Raw genomic sequence first — 18,297 nt, 5'->3', positions numbered from 1 at the left:
ATTGATTTCCTTTGAAATGGTCATTCGCATACTGCTCTTCCTGAATCAAATTTCTCATTTTAAAAAAATCTTTGCTAAAAGACTTTCCCCCTCTTTGAACAGGAAAAGGATATTCTTTTGGTTCTTCATTTCCTCTCTCCTTTCTTCCATTAACTGTGAAGAAATCTGAGTTCTGCGGAAGGGATCTTATCCTTAAGAAGATCAATCTCATGTTATTGGTAGCTTAACTGGTCTTGGTGGCAAAGACCAGGAAAAGGAAGAGAAACAAGGGGGTCTTAGTTTAACGCTAATATGAAAGAGGATGTGAACACTGAACTATGTTGTAGGACAGTGAAGGAAGACCTTCAACTTGGAGGTGAAGATGAGTAGGATAGAGACCTTCTATGTGATATCAAAAGCCTCTACCTTTATTGTGGAAGGAAGGGAGGACTAAGCATGCTTATCTTGAATTTGCCTACATAATCCAATCATTCTACACATGAGCTTCCTTCCACTTACCAGAAGCCTCCTCACACCCAGGAACATATGCTTTCAATTGGGAAGTGCTTGCAAAAGACCACCTGCCAGCAAAGGGAATGTTTTCCCTCTCCCAGTGGGGGGCTTACAGACAGGTTTTCATGTAGTTAAATAGGAACGGAGAAGCCTGGAAGAATGATGTTACAGGCTAGCCTGCTTATTGAGATTTTCTTTTAAATAGAAAAGGGAAATGTATAAGATATTAAAATGATGGGTTTTATTCCCTTTATTGGTCCTCCAGCATAACTCTGAGTCCTTCCTTTCCCCACACTTCCTCTCCATATTTCTTTGTTCAGTCGTGTTTTTTGATATGACCCAATGGTTTTAACCAAATAAATAAAATATTTTCAAAGTTTCCATTTTGAGAGCTACTGCTCTAAAGCAAATACAAAACTCTGTGGTTGTGATTGTAGATGAAAACAAATCCTACTGTTTATGCCATGACTATTATATAGTCACCAAAAGTGCAGAGGGAATCCTGGAGTCTATTGAAGAACTAGCAGCTGAAACATCTAGGTATTAAAATTAATCTTGAACACCAAATGGCAAACTTTTGCACAGAATGAGTAAAGTTGTTTGTGGGGAAGGAGGAACTGAAGAGGAGGGGAATGAAGGCGGGAAGAAACCAAATGTCCTCAGAAGAGTTTAGGAAGGGGGCCATTCCTCACTTACCCTCCCGGTTTCTGCCATTTTCTTCTCACACATATTCAGTCATTCCAAGAAGTGTAAACAGATGCTGGGAGATTGAGTTCTGGGGTTTGATAAAACTTTCTTTTTTTCTGTTTTGAATGAAAGAAAAACCGGGATGAAGAAAGCTCAGCCACAATACTGGATGAAGTAAAAAGCTGTGTGTAAAGGGGTCACTACACATGTCATTTCGCAAAATCAATCTCACAATCAAATGGCTAGAGGGCGTGTTTCCTCCCTTGACATTTTTGAAGTCCTCCTCATCCCACCTTGGAGGGCTCTCTATTAATCTCACAAATCCAGGGAATGCAAACAAAATAACTTCCCCAGCAGCAATAGCCTTATCTGAGTGGACTAGCCCTCATGCAAACGCCGCAGGCACATTCCACAAGGATGAAAGTGATCTTAGACACCCAGCTACAGTTGACAAAATCTAGGAGGCAGGTGACAAAGTGGTGACATGGTCAATGATGACAGACAAAAAGCAGTTCCAAGTTAATATCACACGCAGAGACTTGGGTCTGCTTCATTCTGTGTCACATTTTTATGTGGTAGAGACAAACTAAAATGAGGGGGAAAAAAAGGCTCATTCCATTGACCTTCCCTGTTGTGTAATAAGATTACAATGCAAAGGTTTTCTATCCATGGGAGGTCTTCAAGCATTTCACCACCCAGGAACCCAAAGTGAACTAGATGAACTCTGCTTAAAATAATAAGCTGAAGGTTCTGTTATTGCATTACCTCACCAGGCAAAAGGCAAGGGAAGAAACATGAATAAGGAAATAGGTAAACTTCCTATGCTTACTTTCTCAGGACATACTTCTCTTGAGAATTCATAGGCTAGCACTGTCTTACAATGACCTGCTTTAAAAGTAACATGATAGAAGCATGTGCAATTAATTCTTGTTTAGTGACTTGAGAACCATCTTTCAGTAAGACAGTATAGTCACTTCCCTGTCAAGGCAATCCCTGGTCTGTAAACTTGTAGGAAAGAAGGATGGAGAGGGTTCCAGAAGTATCCATTGCTTTCTGTTGTTTATTGTGTGAAAACCTATTGTTTACTGAGAGTTTCTGTTCTTTGTCTCAGAAGCTCCTTCTATGTGCACACCATGAAGTTCGTATCTTCTTACTTTACAAGGAGGGAAATAAAATCTTTTACTTTTGTCAAGGAAGTTAGCATTTATGGAATTTACTTTCTTTTTTTTTTTAATAATGGTGCTTTTAAAAATTTGTTTATTTTTAATATCTTTATTGTAGTATAATCCCCTTACAATGTTGTGTTAGCCTCTGCTGTACAACAAAGTGAATCAGCTATATGTGTACATATATCCCCATGTCCCTTCCCTCTTGAGTCTCCCTCCCACCCTCCCTATCCCATCCCTTTAGGTGGTCACAAAGCACGGAGCTGATCTCCCTGTGCTATGCAGCTGCTTCCCACTAGCTATCTATTTTACATTTGGTAGTGTATATATGTCCATGCTACTCTTTCACTCCGTCCCAGTTTACCCTTTCCCCTCCCCGTGTACTCAAGTCCATTCTCTACCTCTGCATCTTTATTCCTGTCCTGCCCCTAGGTTCATCAGAACCTTTTTTTTTTTTTTTTTAGATTCCATATATATGTGTTAGCATATGGTATTTGTTTTTCTTTCTGACTTACTTCACTGTAACATGAAAGCAGCCATAGACAGTATGTAAATAGATAGATGTGGATGTGTTCCAATAAAACTTTACAAAAACAAGTGGTGGCCCAGATTTAACCCATGAACTGTAGTTTGCTGACCCCTGATCTAAAAGATTGAGCAAGGCCCTGTCTAATCCAGCAATCATTTCCAATAGCATCATGTATGAGCCATAGTAAGCACTAAATTAGCTATCAGAGCACACTAATCTTAGGAAAATTATTAACCATTTCTGGGTTTCAGTCTTATTTACAAATTCACATGGAAACCTAATTAGATATCTTTGAGTGTTTTTGCAACTCTAAATTTTGGTTATGTCTTATCATATACCAACCTCTGTCACAGAAGCTGCCTGCTACAATTTCTCTGAGCAATATATATAGAAAACACGCATCTCTTGTAGTTGATATCATCTGAAGTATGGGAGCTGGTGATTCGACAAAAGTCAATTATGAGTTCTGTTTAACAAATAATAATAAGGTAAGCCCATTTCATTTAAGCAGCGCTTTTAGATACATATTCTCATATGATCCTTATTACAACTACGTTAGATAGCGAGAATAGATAGTATTTTCCTCCTCTTTCAAATAAGAAAATAGAGGATTAGAGAAATTAGGTGACTTATCCATTGTTTACATCTAAATGCACAGCTGAGCAGAGCATTAATGCCAGCCAGGTCCTGATTCAGAGTTCTTCAAACCATGCCAGGCTAACATTTTTGAATTACTTCAAAAAATTTAAATATGACCATAAAGTGATGGAACAGCAGTACAAAAATGACTATTAAATTGCACCAGGTGTTTTGTAATAGAGTTCTGTAAAGTAGGAGAGCAAAATACATCACCACCACTGGAAACAACATACAATAAGGAAGCTACATACAGTGCCTGCAGCCCACACCAAAACACCAATCTCACACTCAAAAGTTTGAGGTGTTCAGACCAAGCAGAGCTTTCCTATTCAGCTCCTGTTTATATAGATATCCCATTTTTACTTTCTAGGAGAAAGCAGAATGATAACATTTTTCATACCTCTCTAATTAAATTTCTTCAAAATAAAAATACATTTACAAATTGGATATTTTAAAAATTATATTTTCTCTTATTAAAGTTGGAGGTTTGGTCATTCCAGATGACAGCAAAAATATCAATTATTTCTGAAAAACTATATTTTTGCTGACTTAGTTTTCACTTTTTTTCTTCATGTTTTTCACACTCCATCTGGTCTTAAGTATTTGTCCTTTTCCTTTTTGCCAAGTTCAAAAAAAAGCACATGCATCACTCTGCATCTTTAAAGCATTTTACAAACACTACCAAATTAAAATTCTTTACTGTTTAAAATTTAGCTCCTGCCTGTTTTTCTCATGAGCCTCTAAAATACCTCAGTAAGTGGTTTTCCTTTTGTCTGTTCTCAAAAAAAGACAAATTTTATTTCCATACTTAAACAAATATTACTTGTATTTCATTCAGCATGTATTAGAGCATTTGTCTAGTCCAGGATTTTAAGGGGGGAAAAAACATTAAGAAATGGCAAATCTGTTTTTTGTTTTTATTTTTCCTCTGAAGCTTAACTTTGATTTAGCACATTCTAGGTGTCAAACACTATGTGGCTACACTGTATCCTGAGACAGAGAAACAGAAGTGAGTCTCTCTGCCTTTTGGGAATTCAGGATTGTTGGGGAGACTAGACACATGAGTGGACCGCATTAAAGGCAGACTGTGATGAGTGCTAGAATGCAATCTAACAATGAGGACGGCCAAGACGGCTGATACTTGCTAAGTCCTTATGGTGTGCAGGCAATTTCTAAAAGCTTTTCACACAACTAACTGGGTTAATGCAACGAGCTACAGGAAACAACAAAGTACTGTGGAGTTACGTCGGCGGCAAAGTAGAAGTTAATTTCAACTGCTTAACTAGTATTTGGCCAAGTTTGTGAGCACTTTTCTTTTTTTTTGAATGCACCTTGTGGCATGCGGGATCTTAATTCCCCGAACAGGGATCAAACCCATGCCCCCTGCATTGGGAGCGAGGAGTCTTAACCACTGGACCATCAGGGAAGTCCCATGTGAGCGTTTTAAATTCTTCTCAAATCATTTTTCTTTCATTGCTCACACAACGGTCTTATCAGCTATCTTTACACCATATTTCTCATTTTTCCCCCTTTTATTTTTATATTCTACAAAAATCCCCTGTTATGGGCTGCGCCGTGTCCCTCTCACATATTCATATGGAAGCCCTAACCCCCGATACCTCAGAATGTGATAGTATTTAGAGGCGGGGTCTCTAAAGATGTAATTAAGTTAAAATGAGTTCTATAGGATGGATTCTAATCTGATATGACTGGTGTCTTTATAAGAAGAGGAAATTTGGACACAGATGGGTAAAGAGGGAAGACCACATGAAGACACAGGAGACGGTAGCTTCCTGCAAGCCAAGGAGAGAGGTCTCAGAAGGAAACCAACTCTATTGACACTTTGATTTCAGACTTCCAGCCTCCAGAACTGTGAGAAAAGAAATTTCTATTGTTTAAGCCACCCAGTCTCTGGTACTTTGTTACGGCAGACCTACCAAACTCATCCACCCTGAAGTGTGTGCATTTCTCACATGATTTTTCATCATATTTACTTCTATTTTATTTATGCCTTGTATTTTTCAAGTAATCCTTTGTAAAAAGGGCACAATATCTAAAAGCCAAATCAAAGGGTGAGAAAGCAGGTGCACGATGGCACTACCTGGGCCACCAACACACTGAGTAAACTTCACCCAGTCACAGAGGAAGGGTGCTCAGAGTCACTAGTGATGCATTCACCTCTAGATGCACATTCTCAGCCCTGATGGTAGAAAAACAAACATATTTGTCCCCTAAAAAGTTTAAATAACAAATAAAGTTCACGTCATCATGAGAAAGCATTTATTTAGTGGGGAAAAGAGATCAGACGGTCTCGCCGTTTTCCAACTCAATTATAAATGATAATTCATACAATTTTTGAGACTGTATGCACTTTTCTAAAACATTAATATCAGTTGTCAGAGAGGCTGGGCCAGGAAAATAAATATTTTAAGAAAGTATATATAGCCTAGAAAATTGTTATTAGGGTTATTTTTGAATTCTGAGCACTCATTGGGGTGGGAGGGAACTATTAGAAGCCATTCTTATTTTCTTTGACTCTTGGAGGTCTGATAGAGCTTCCAAGGGCTTCAAATTAAAACACCCTCATAATAGCCTAGATTCTGAGATTTGGGCCAGAACAGAAAAAAAAAGCAGAATGACTGTTCAGGACTTAGAGGTTTCAGTAATGACCAATATTAATAAATAATATTAAATTACATATTCCTACCATCTCTCCCTGAAAACTTGCCTGGCACAGAATACTACAGTCCTAAACATGCCCTAAAGGAACCACTTCTTTTGTCCCACAACTTTTACTCACCTGGAACCTTTTAGCTAGATTCTGCCTCTCCTCTCTTTCTTTTTTTTATTCTCCTGGAGAATATATTTTAATTACCATTAATTTTAAACCTATTTTTGAACTATAATAAGCTTCAGAAAAGTACATACATTTGAAATTTATCTTTTGGAAATTAATTATCGGTTTAATTTAGGCTTACAAATGTACTGCTCTGCAGTTTATTGCTTTCTTACAATTTTTTGCTCTCCTCTGTGTTGTTCTTGTTTCACTTTTCATTTCTGACAATTATATGTATTTTTTAAATCTTGGTTATATTTGCTAAAGTAACTTATTATTCTTTTCAATGTACTGGGTTTTGTTTTTACTTATCCATTTTTAAAGTTTAGAGTTAGTTGTTTTGTGCTTTCATTTATATTAATCACTTTCTTCTGTTTTCTGTTTTGTTTTCCTAGATTCTTGTCTTAAAAGCAAAGATTATTTATTTTCAATCTTCTTTTCAAATAGACACATTTAAGTTTATATCTTTTCTTCTCAGTCTTGCTTCAGTCATATTCCACTAGTTTTGTTACGTAGCACTTTTCATTTATTTATTCAGCTCCAAATAGTTTATAAGTTCCACATTGATTTTCACTTTAATAATTATTTGCAGTTGTGTGTATGTGTGTGTGTGCTTAATTTCCTGGTATATGGGGATTTTTTTTGAATAGTGGAATTTCTTGTAATTGTTGATGCATAAGTAAATGGAGCCTGTATAATATCACCTTTATGGAATTTGCTGACATTCCCATTGTGGTCTAGCGCATGCTGAATTTTTGTGGCTGTAGCCTGTGTGCTTGAAAATGACATGTAGTTTTCTTGGTATGGTGGAGGCTTCTTTGTGTAGCTATTCAATCAGGCTTGTTAAGTGCATTACACAACTCCTCCATATCCCTCTTTATTAGCGGGTGGTTTCTCGGTTGGTTCCTGAGAGAGAGATGTTCAGCCTCTCGCTGTGATTGTGAATTTGCCCATTTTCCTTTGTGGGGCTAACAGTATTTGCTTTATACATTCCCCTTTGTGCTACTCCAGCTCACTGTTGTGTTGGCTGCCCTGGGCTCTGTGGCCCCTGGTGTCGCTTACTGACGTCATGAAGATGCCTTTTACTCTTTCTCACCTTTTAAGGCAGAACTTTCTCTCGCACATTTTGCATTCTCTTTTCTCTTTTCAGTTGGACCTTCTGCTGTCAGGGTTTCCTTCCATGTTCTAGTCCCTTGAGAGTTCTCTTTCTTGTTTTTGAGAATTCAGCCTGTAAAATATTCTTTTCTAACTTCCACAGGGATTTCGGTGGAAGAGGTGTGAAAAGAGGCTAAATAAAGCAAGCGTTCAGTTCTGTCCTCTCGAGATTAAGCTTAAGAGTGACTCTAAAATGCCTTTGATTGTCTTTCCCTTCCATTACCCCAGACTCCCCTCTGATCATGCCACCCCTTGTCCCAACTTTCCAACCCCACCAATCTTGTTTTAGTTTCTCAATGCAGAAAGCTCTTTCCTGACTCAGGACTTTTACACATCAGTTTTCTCTGCATGGAATTACCATTTTCCCCTTGATTTACCTACTGACCACATTTACCCTTCAAGAATCAGGTTGAATAGCACTTACTCAGACCCTTCTTAAACAATTCAAATTAAATCGGGCCATTCAGTTCTACTTTCTTACAGTACCTGTACTTTTTTTTTTCTTTTACTGTACTTTTTCGAGTAAAGTACACTCCAGAATCATATTTTTAAAATCGGATTATTTACCTTTTTGGTTTTTCTTCCAAATTAATTTCAAATTCTAATTGGACAGAGACTATGTCTATTTTCTTTTTTTTTTCTATGTTTTCCTCATTGTTTCCGCATTACTGAGACAGTACTAGGAATACAGTTAGTGTTAAAAAATTTGTTGAATGGATGAATGAATACTAGCCCCAAGTAGTTGCAGGTTGAAAACTGAGTATACAACGATTATAAGCACTAATATAAAGTTAAAATTCCATATAGATACGACACATTCCATCTTAAAGAAATGTATCTATTATGATTAAGAAAATCATAATAGCTATGAGTTATAATGTTCTAGCCATTTTATGTTCATTATAGTTAAACTTTACAATAATATTGAAATTTACAGATGAGAAAATTGAAGATTAGGAAAATCGAATAACTTACTCAACATCAAGTTATTTATAATAGCAGAGCTAAGATTCAAAACCAGATGTGTTTATTTCTAAAGTTCGTCCTTTCTTTCCACTATCATTCCATGCACCGTTTTGCAACATTTGGTAATCTAAGAAATCCTAATAATTTCATTAGAAAAAAAATTATTTTAAGGAAACTAAAGTGACATTTCCAGCTTTGAACTTGATCTAAAGTAAGACAGATATAAAAGGTAGTAACGAATTTGATTTTTTTTCAAATTTTATACAACTAAAGAAATATTCAAAAGATCCCTTCAGACTAGGTCTTTAGATTCTTGAGGCAGAACCTCTCTAAATCTTGAGTTCAATTTTACCAAAGTGAATAGGCATGACCCCAGGATTTAATGGGAATGTGGGAGTACCAGTTTCTACTTCTCTGTTAAGGCCATGTGGTTGGGATCCAATTAATACTTTCCTCAGTTGAACTCTGCCATGCATTAAGATAACAACTCAAGTCAGTTCAGGCCATTCAGTTATTTCACACAAAGTTGACAAAAACATTTGGACAATTATTCAAACATCTGGATGATTGATTAAATCTTTGACTGAACTAATGGAACACTTGGGCATCCTAAAAACAAACAAGAGATATCTTTCCTTGACTCTCCAAGACCGAAATGGGAAAATCAGTATTTGTCCTTAAGACTTTTCTTCACCTAATATTCTAAATGTGTCTTATAAGGAGATGAACATTGTGTGTGTGTGTGTGTGTGTGCACGCATGTCTGTATTTTTTACATTCCTATTATCCCTAGAGAGGTTTCGTTTACTTAGTTTCTGTGACTGAATATCAAAACAAAAGTGAAGAGAACAACTTGGAAAGAATTTTATAAAACAATAGATTCACTCCACCCTTATTACAACATTATTTTTATTTAGCCAATTTTTAAAAATAGTTTTGCAATAGAAGCAATTAAGAAAGGTATAAAAACCTATAACCTACTAGATTATAAAAATACAGAAAGAAACATCTCAACAATATTTAATACATCAATGTGAAATATAGCCATGTATGAAAAATGTTAAATGCCAACCCCATTAAATAAATGTATAAAAGGAGAGAGAAACCGAATATATCTTTGAAAGAGCGTCTTATATGAAACCCCAAAACACCTCAATTACTACAATAATACACATTGACAAAAAGCTCACAATATAAGAATTATTAATTGTCAAACTTTTTTTTATATTTAATTAAAATAATTTATATTTTGTTTTTCTAAATTACTAATTTTATAAATTTGTTTCATTTACTTTTACCCATTTTTATTCACTTTTGAAGATGCTCACTCTCAGTATAAAGAAAGCTATCATATCTTCTCCATGTGGGGCATACGTGAAAAGTATTCACTGATGTTTGTTGGAAACAAATAGAACAAAGCATAAACTGGCAGTTAAGATCATGGACCATAGTACTGATCCATCTAAATCACAAATGCAAAAGACACATAATCCATTACATACAAAACTGCTTCCAATTTCTATTTGGAGAGTTTTTTGCATCAGAAAAATAACCTGTCTGTGCCTCTGTTTGCCTCACTGACAAATGAAAATAATAACAATGATGCAATAAGGTCATTCTGAAAATAAATTAGATAGTACACACAAAACAACAGTACTGACACAGAGAAGATGCTCAAAACCATTAGGAAGAAAAATAATTCACTGGTGTATTTTTAGTATCAGGTTTATAAATGGAGTTCTATGATCATTTCTTTAATGAAAGGTCCAGTGTACCTAGAGCCATCTTTTTCACAGACACAAGAACAGATGAAAATTAGACCAAAGACCACAAGGAAGAAGATGCAAGGGATAAAGTACAGGGAACATTGCATTGTTTTCTGTAGTGCTAAGGGACTATACGGAAAAGACACTAGTCTCTCATGGGTTACTATGAACATTTTACAAACTCATTCTTAAGGCCTTGAAATCTTGTTTTCAACCTCACAATTTATGCCATGAATCTCAAAGATCATTAAAAATCAACCTAATCTTGGGTTTCATCTTCAATGCTCCCCTCCCGTTGCCCCCCACTCAGAATTTGCCAATGCAGAACAGCCTCTGCCTCTCTTCCTTCCTTTTGCTTTAGGTAATATGACAACGTATTAATTTTGTTTTCCTTTATTCCTTTCTCCTCCCACTATTCTTTCTCCTTCAATGTCCTTTTCCTCTTTTTTCATGCCTGTTTTGGACATTTTTCAAGATTTTTTTACACTAGATAAATGAAATGCTATATATGAAATACCAAACCCAGGCTCTAATATATAAAAAGTGATCAAAAAATGTAAGTTCTTTTTGTTCTCATATGCTCTTCTTTTCCCAGTGATACCATCTGTGCTCATGGCTTTAATAATCAGTTCCACATAGATGAGGCTTACATTTCTGTCTTCTACTGACTTTTTCTCCTCAGATTTACTTCTCTTCCTACCTGGACCAGCTGTTAAACCTCAATTCTTCCTTTCCTTGCCCTTGTCCACATACCACTCCTCACAACTTCTGTGCAAGTCTTCCGACTTCTTGTGGTATTGGCTATATTTTGATCATTCATGAATTATCAGAGGTGACTTTCACTCTTTGTTTTCACCTATAAAAGTCACTAGGTCCTGGAGGATCTTAGTGTCTATCACACTCATGTTCTCTTCTAAATTCTCAACTTACTAGTTCAAAACTGTAAGCATTCAAAACTGGGCAATTGCTCATAGATGGAACAACTTCTCATTCCAAATCTATGCTTCTAAAATTTTGTTGCCATTAATACTACATTAATCTTTCTATAAATGTGGCACGTTTCTTTGATTATGCCAATTCTTTTTTAAAAAACACTTTAAAAATTCTCCCAAATACAAACTCAATACCTTTTGTAGAATTTATCAGCTCATGTTTATAGACTTATTTTTGATAATTTTAATTCTTCCACTGCATTATAATAAAACTGTTATTAAGAGTTCCCTGGTTCTGCGTTGTTCTTTTTTACCCTGTATTTCCCTCCATGTGAGATTTTTTTCCCCAATCATCATCACTGATTGACATTGAACCTATAATTCAAGGCTTAGTGTATGTACCATTTTCTTCAGTGAGTGACCTTATTTGATTCTCAGGCTTAGACAGCAGGGAACATTTATAACACAGCTTTTTGTTATTCACAGCTTCTACCACAACGCCTTCCACCTTGTAAGGAACTACTACCAACCTGATGAATGTAGGGACACGTCTGTCCTTCTTGGCTTCATGCAATTGTTATCCTGTGTGCTCTAGAATAAAGCCCATAAACATGTCTTTCATGTTTCATTTCTCCACAGTTCCCAGGAATATACCAGAAACATCTAAAAGAAAGGGAAAGAATTTTATTTGATTGTTGGTTTTGAAGACAGCAGACAGTTACCTCTCACAGATAGAAATATGAAATGACAACTAGCTGTGGTCAGAATGAGCCATGCCCAGAGGTCTAATTTGAGTTATCAGAAATGCAATTTCAGCAACAGGAGCAAGAACCACTGTAACCACCACAAGATTTGAGCAAAATATGATAGGTCTTGCACTCATAATAGCCCAGCACTTGTGATAAAGAAAAATCTAAACAGAGGCCAAGAAGAGAAATGGTCAGAAGAGAGAAAAGAGTCACTTGGTGTTGCTGATGGAGGGTTTCTGAACTGTAGCTGGTGCTAAAAGGGGCTTAAACACTCACCTCTGCCCTTCAAGACCAGATTTACTAATATTTTTTCCACAGCTGTAGAGATGAATGAGGTGAATGTACAGGGGGGAAAAAGATTTTCCTTTTCTGGCACACTTAATACAAATGCTACCACAATGCCTTGATAGTAATTTAGCGAAGTGTCTCCACCCACTCTTATCTTGGTGATAAGAGGCTTTTATGAGGTGATTGATATGGACTGCAGTATTTATTTTCTTAGTATTAATTTTTTTCATTCACTTCCTTTTTTATTCTCCTCGGGTAGTATTTAGTTCCTGATCAGTTCTACAGAAATACCAGCTTGAGAAATAGTTTACTGAAAATGAGTTTTAGCAAAAGCATTCCCTGGATCAAATCCCAGCTCCTTAATTAGGGTAATAATAAAGATAATGATAAACAAAATGAAAAGAATATATAAACAGAAATTATACCAGCTTCTATTTGTTGAACACTTACTTTGCATCAGTCACTGTGCTGAGGACTGTGTATTTTTTTTCTTATTTACTTTTTATTTCAGGCCTGTGAGGCAGGTGAGGAAACTTTAGCTCCAAAAAAAGTTTTGGCCCCAAAACGTGTGAGTGCAAAGCCCATATTCTTCATCCCTGGGGTTTGCCATTCTGACTCTACATTTGTCCCTTAATTAACTTTTCTGAACCTCAGTCACATTGTAAAGCACGGTCTAACCATAAATCTTGTCATTCTGAATTTTGTGCATGGGATTTAAATTTAAGATATTTTACTCCATATTTGAGAATTTCTCAACTTTTTACCTCACTGTACTGTTTAGTCCTGGATTATATTTGATACTCATGAGCAATAACAAAAGTAAAATAAAATGCAAGTTACTGGCTCCAAAAAAAAGGTTACTTAACTGAACTTTTTAAAGCACTTAAATAAACTTAAAACTTTCTAGGACCATATAAGTATTCTATTAATATGTACTCATAAAGTTTACAAATTCAGAGAAAAAATTTTCTTTTGGAAGGGGAAGTTTCTCATTAGCAATATTTAGTCAGAATCATAATTTGAATTCGAAGACTAATTAAGACTTTTGGTAGTTAATTTCATGTGCCAACTTGCTTGAGCCTCAGTGCCCAGATATTTGGTCAAACATTACTCTGGGTGTTTCTGTGAGGGTGTTTTTGTATGATATTTACATTAAAAAACATGGACTTTGAGTAAAGCAGGTTGCCCTTCATTATGTAGGTGGGTCTCATTCAATCAGTTGAAGGCTTGACTCAACCAAAAGTGTGACCTCCACCCCATGACCTCCACCCATTACATGTGCAATGTAATCAGCAAATTACCTTTCTGATTTTACAGCAAACTGCCTTTGGACTTGAACCACAAGTCCTTCCTGAGTTTCCAGGCTGCTTTCCTCCCCCATCAGATTTTGCACTCACCAAGCCTCCAGAGTCACATGAGCCAGTTCCTTAAAAAAATCTCTCTCTCTCCCTCTCTCTCTCTCTCTCTCTCCTTCTCCATATATGTACAATATCTTGTTGGTTCTGTTCTGTTTCTCTGGAGAACCCTGACTAGTACAGGCTGTTAGAGCAACTTGAGGAAAAATTTCATGATTATTTTGAAATGAAAAGTCTTATTGAATTAGAAATCATTTTGCATTACCATCAGAAATTTTGAGGTGATGCTGATCAATGAAAGAAAAGAAAGCTGTTAGGTTTAAGAAGAATTGAGTATAATAAGGACCATGTAAGTAGCTCAAGTTATCCAAATTCTGGTTAATGATGAGAAAGTCATTTTCATCAATATAAAAAGAGTGTTTAACACATCTCTGTCATTAGCTACTTTTTGTGAGACCAATGTTTCTTACAGATTGATCTGTCAAGATTTCAGAGAGGTCATCATTAAAAAGTCTTGATTAGAAATTTGGTGAAGCCACTTGAGACATAAATTTTAACATAAAAGTTGTAATCTGTTTACAGATTTAAAAATTTTAGTAGAAAAAATTTTAAATATTTTATTTGAAAGATTTATACATGTAAAACTATTTAGTTTCTTCCCTAACACTTTGTATTTTATTTTTCTTATTGTAATTATGACCTAGATAAAATGTAATGATTTTTTTAAAAAGTCCAGTATCAGTGTAGACTCTTCAAATCCCTCCACTTCAGGGTATCCCTGTGAGCCACTTAAATATGATGATTTTAATGTGTTGTAACATTAAAAATGTTGGAAGCTGGGTTAAAAAAACCCTGGACTTTCTTCTAAAAGCAATAAAGAATCATTGAACTTTATAAAATCCAAAGGGCATTAGAGATTTGCCCATAATTCTGCTCACCACACTGTATCTAGGTGGCTTTGAGGTTTTATTCCAGGAAGTACTTTACATATGTTTCATGCTTCAAAAAGCTTTCAGATACAATAGCCTCATTGTAATGAACAAGAGGAAGCAAGATTAGATACGTGGAGACCTTTTGGAAGGTTGTTGTAATAACCCAGATGAGAGATGATGTAGTCTGAATCAGGGTAGTGACGGTGGTGATGGGGAAAGGTAGAAAGCTTTGGGAGATGTTTGCTAATTAGAATCAATAGGATTTCTAATTGATTTGATGTGAGGAGTTACAAACAAGGAGGGAGGAATCCAATTTCTGGCTTGAGTAACACAAATCGGCAACAGTCTATAAGAAGAGTTCCATATTACCTGACTGTGGTGTAGAATGACACTTACACTAGTCCTCACCTCCTTCATTCTCAGAGCTTGGTGGTGACCCTCAGGTCCTTTCTCAAAGAAATCAAGGAACAAACGAAGATCATTAGCTCTTTAATATTTTCTCCATTGACCTAAAAAGAATAAGAATAGTTTTTGACTTCCTCACAAATTCCCATAGATCTTCCCAGAATTCTGGATCACGTAGAGGGATTACCCTTTAAGACTATCAGACATAAATGTAGGCAAATATATTGTGTTTCCGGATCTAAGCTGTATCTTACTTAAGTGAGAGCCTACCCCTTAATTATTCCCACCTACCTCCATCACATTTTGTATTGTGTTCAGTTAAGGAACTGGAGGGATCCACTGTGCCCTTGCGGATGCCCTCTTCAGGAAAGACAAAGATATTAGGTAGTCAGTAAAGAAGTAAATCAGAGCACATTCAAAATGTAGGGACATTGGAAACCACTTGCTCCATCCCCTTTACTTTATAGGCAGGAGAATTGTGGCCCAGAGGTAAGGTACAATGGGCTGAGGCCAGAGGATGATACAGGACAGAAAGTGAAAGAAGTTTACTAGAAACATAAAAGTAACATAAAAGGGATTTAATAAGTCAGATCAATTCATCCATCTTAACAACTGCAATATTTCACCAAAGTTAAGACACCATCAGTTGTAAGGCATGAAAAAAACTACCAATTAAATTACAATAGGGCGCTAACAACCCATCATTGTAAGATATATCCCAAATTCAGATTTGTTAGTATTAAAAATAAATAGTTGTCTTCAGATTGATAGGCCCCAAAAGCCAAGATGTCAAGAAAAATTTCTATAGTAGATAGTGGCATTTTTACCCTTCTTTTAAAAGTCAAGAGTCTTCTAAGCACTAAGATACACAATCAGAAATCGTATACAACTTAATCCTTTAAACATTCTAATTTTTTCTTGTATTATAGAAAAATGAACTCACAAGTCTATGTTTGGGCTCATTCAGAATTTTAGTTACAAGAAAAAATTATAATGATAATTATATAAGTTTTCACATGCAATGACTATAAATTCTGCCATATTTTGGAAGGGGTCACAAACCACAGAAGTTCTGCAGTCTGCTTTATTTCAAAGTTTACAGCATCAGTTAGGACAAGTCTAAGTAACTCTGGAGGCACTTGGATGGTACAACATGCTCACTGATTTTTATTTCGTAAGCATCCCTTTACACATGAGTCATTAGATGAATTTCTCGTTCTAAGTAAATGTAATGAATTATTAGTGCCATAAAATTTTAAGTCAAAATTGGGAAATGAAAGCACATGCTCTATATTAGAAGAAAAAGGAAGTAAGAAGGTATGGGGTGTGGTGAAATGCATACCTAAACAGGTAAATGTTATCCAGCCTTCTTAAGTCAGAAATTTTTTTTTTCATTAATTTATTTTTGGCTGTGTTGGGTCTTCGTTTCTGTGCGGGGGCTTTCTCTAGTTGAGGCGAGCGGGGTCCACTGCCACTCTTCATCACGGTGCGCGGGCCTCTCACTGTTGCGGCCTCTCTTGTTGCGGAGCACAGGCTCCAGACGCGCAGGCTCAGTAGTTGTGGCTCACGGGCTTAGTTGCTCCGCGGCATGTAGGATCTTCCCAGACAAGGGTTTGAACCCGTGTCCTCTGCATTGGCAGGCAGATCCTCAACCACTGCGCCACCAGGGAAGCCCAGAATTTTCTTTTCTTTTGCAGTCAGATTCTTGCATGATATGTATGGAATAACTTTTTCAGGGGTGTAATTAGAAATGAAACATTAAACACACCTTCCTGCAACATGGCATGACTTCCACCTAAGAAAAGTAGCATAACACAGTGTAGGTTTTGCTTCAAGTAGCCAGATCACGTGACTCTTCCAACAGCTTAATATGGTTGGGCAAAGCATATCTTAGATTTGTCATAAGAGATTATCATTTGTCTGCTCACCACACTGTGTCTAGGTGGCCTTTGGGTTTCAATGCTGAAAAGCATTCTTCTTATATTTCAGAATTTAAGAGCTTTTGGAAACATCAACCTCATTGCATTCTTAAGAGGAACATGTACTAAAACTCAGAAAATTATATAGATTTTTTTTCTTTTAAATTTTTATTTAATTTATTTAAACTAAAAAAACACAAAACCGAAAACCAAAAACAAAAAAAAACCAACAACCCAGTTCACTCATTTCTCCCATCTCTCACTCCCTGCTTCTTGCAACCAATGATCTATTCTCTGTATCTATGAGCTTCTTTTTTTTTTTTTAGATTCCACATACAAGAGAAATCATAGAGTATTTGTCTTTCTCTTTCTGACTTATTTCGCTTAGCATAATGCTCTCAAAGTTCACCCATGTTGTTGCAAAAGGAAAGATTTCATTCTTTTTTATGGCTGAATAAGATTCCACTGTATATATGTACCACAATTTTTTTATCCATTTATCCATCAATGGACACAGGTAGTTTCCATATCTTGGCTATTGTAAATAATGCTACAATGAACATGGGGAGGTATACATCTTTTCAAGTAGTGTTTTCATTGTCTTTGGATAAATACCCAGAAGTGGAATTGCTGGATTTATACGGCAATTCTATTTTTAATTTTTTAAGGAACCTCCATATTGCTTTCCATAGTGTTTGTACCAATTTATATTTCCACCACCAGTGTACAAGGATCCCCTTTTCTCCACATCCTTGCCAACATTTGTCATTTGTGTTCTTTTTTTTTTTTTTGGTGGTACGCGGGCCTCTCACTGCTGTGGCCTGTCCCGTTGCGGAGCACAGGCTCTGGACACGCAGGCTCAGCGGCCATGGCCCACGGGCCCAGCCACTCCGCAGCATGTGGGATCTTCCCGGACCGGGGCACGAACCCGTGTCCCCTGCATCGGCAGGCGGACTCCCAACCACTGCGCCACCAGGGATGCCCTATTTGTGTTCTTTTTGATTATAGCCATTCTAATCAGTGTAAGGTGATATCTCATTGTGGTTTTGATTTGCATTTACCTGATGATTAGCGTTGTTGAGCATCTTTTCATGTACCTGTTGACCACTGCATTTCCTCTTTGGAAAAATGTCTATTCAGTTCTTCTGCCCATTTTTTAATAGGGTTGGTTGGTTGTTTTTGATGTTGAGTTGTATGAGCTATTTATAGATGTTGACTATTAACCCCTTACCAGTCATATGAATTGCAAATATTTTCTCCCATTCAGTAGGTTGTCTTTTCATTTTGTTGATGGTTTCCTTTGCTGTGCAAAAGCTTTCATGTTTAATTAGGTTCCACTTGTTTATTTTTGCTTTTGCTTCTTTTGCTTTAGCAGACAGATTCAAAAAAATATTGCTACAATTTATGTCAAAGAGTGTTCTGCCTACATTTTCTTCTAAGAGATTTATGGTTTCTGGTCTTACATTTAGGTCTTTAATTCAT

General features: G+C 36.4%; 1 long non-coding RNA gene across 3 annotated transcripts in view; it reads right to left on the bottom strand.

The window, feature by feature from the left end:
• The window catches only part of LOC113609842 (uncharacterized), a 48,420-nt gene extending 32,080 nt beyond the window's left edge, over positions 1–16,340 (bottom strand). Inside the window, exons 1-4 of one of the 3 annotated variants that reach the window (XR_003428842.1) lie at positions 14,888–16,340; positions 11,698–11,830; positions 3,217–3,340; positions 1,189–1,295 (exon numbers count right to left, since the gene is read on the bottom strand). This is a non-coding gene — a long non-coding RNA (uncharacterized LOC113609842). The remainder of the gene's footprint in view (positions 1–1,188; positions 1,296–3,216; positions 3,341–11,697; positions 11,831–14,887) is intronic. The other 2 variants (XR_003428839.1, XR_003428840.1) reach the window with 2 other exon arrangements.
• Between the last annotated feature and the right edge of the window lie 1,957 nt (positions 16,341–18,297).

This window comes from Aethalodelphis obliquidens, unplaced genomic scaffold (assembly GCF_003676395.1).
Source record: "Aethalodelphis obliquidens isolate GAN/ISIS:26980383/991018 unplaced genomic scaffold, ASM367639v1 scaffold3, whole genome shotgun sequence".
NCBI classification, from domain to species: domain Eukaryota; kingdom Metazoa; phylum Chordata; class Mammalia; order Artiodactyla; family Delphinidae; genus Aethalodelphis; species Aethalodelphis obliquidens.
The sequence above is the reverse complement of the archived record's forward strand: the minus strand, read 5'-3'. Positions and strand labels throughout refer to the sequence as shown.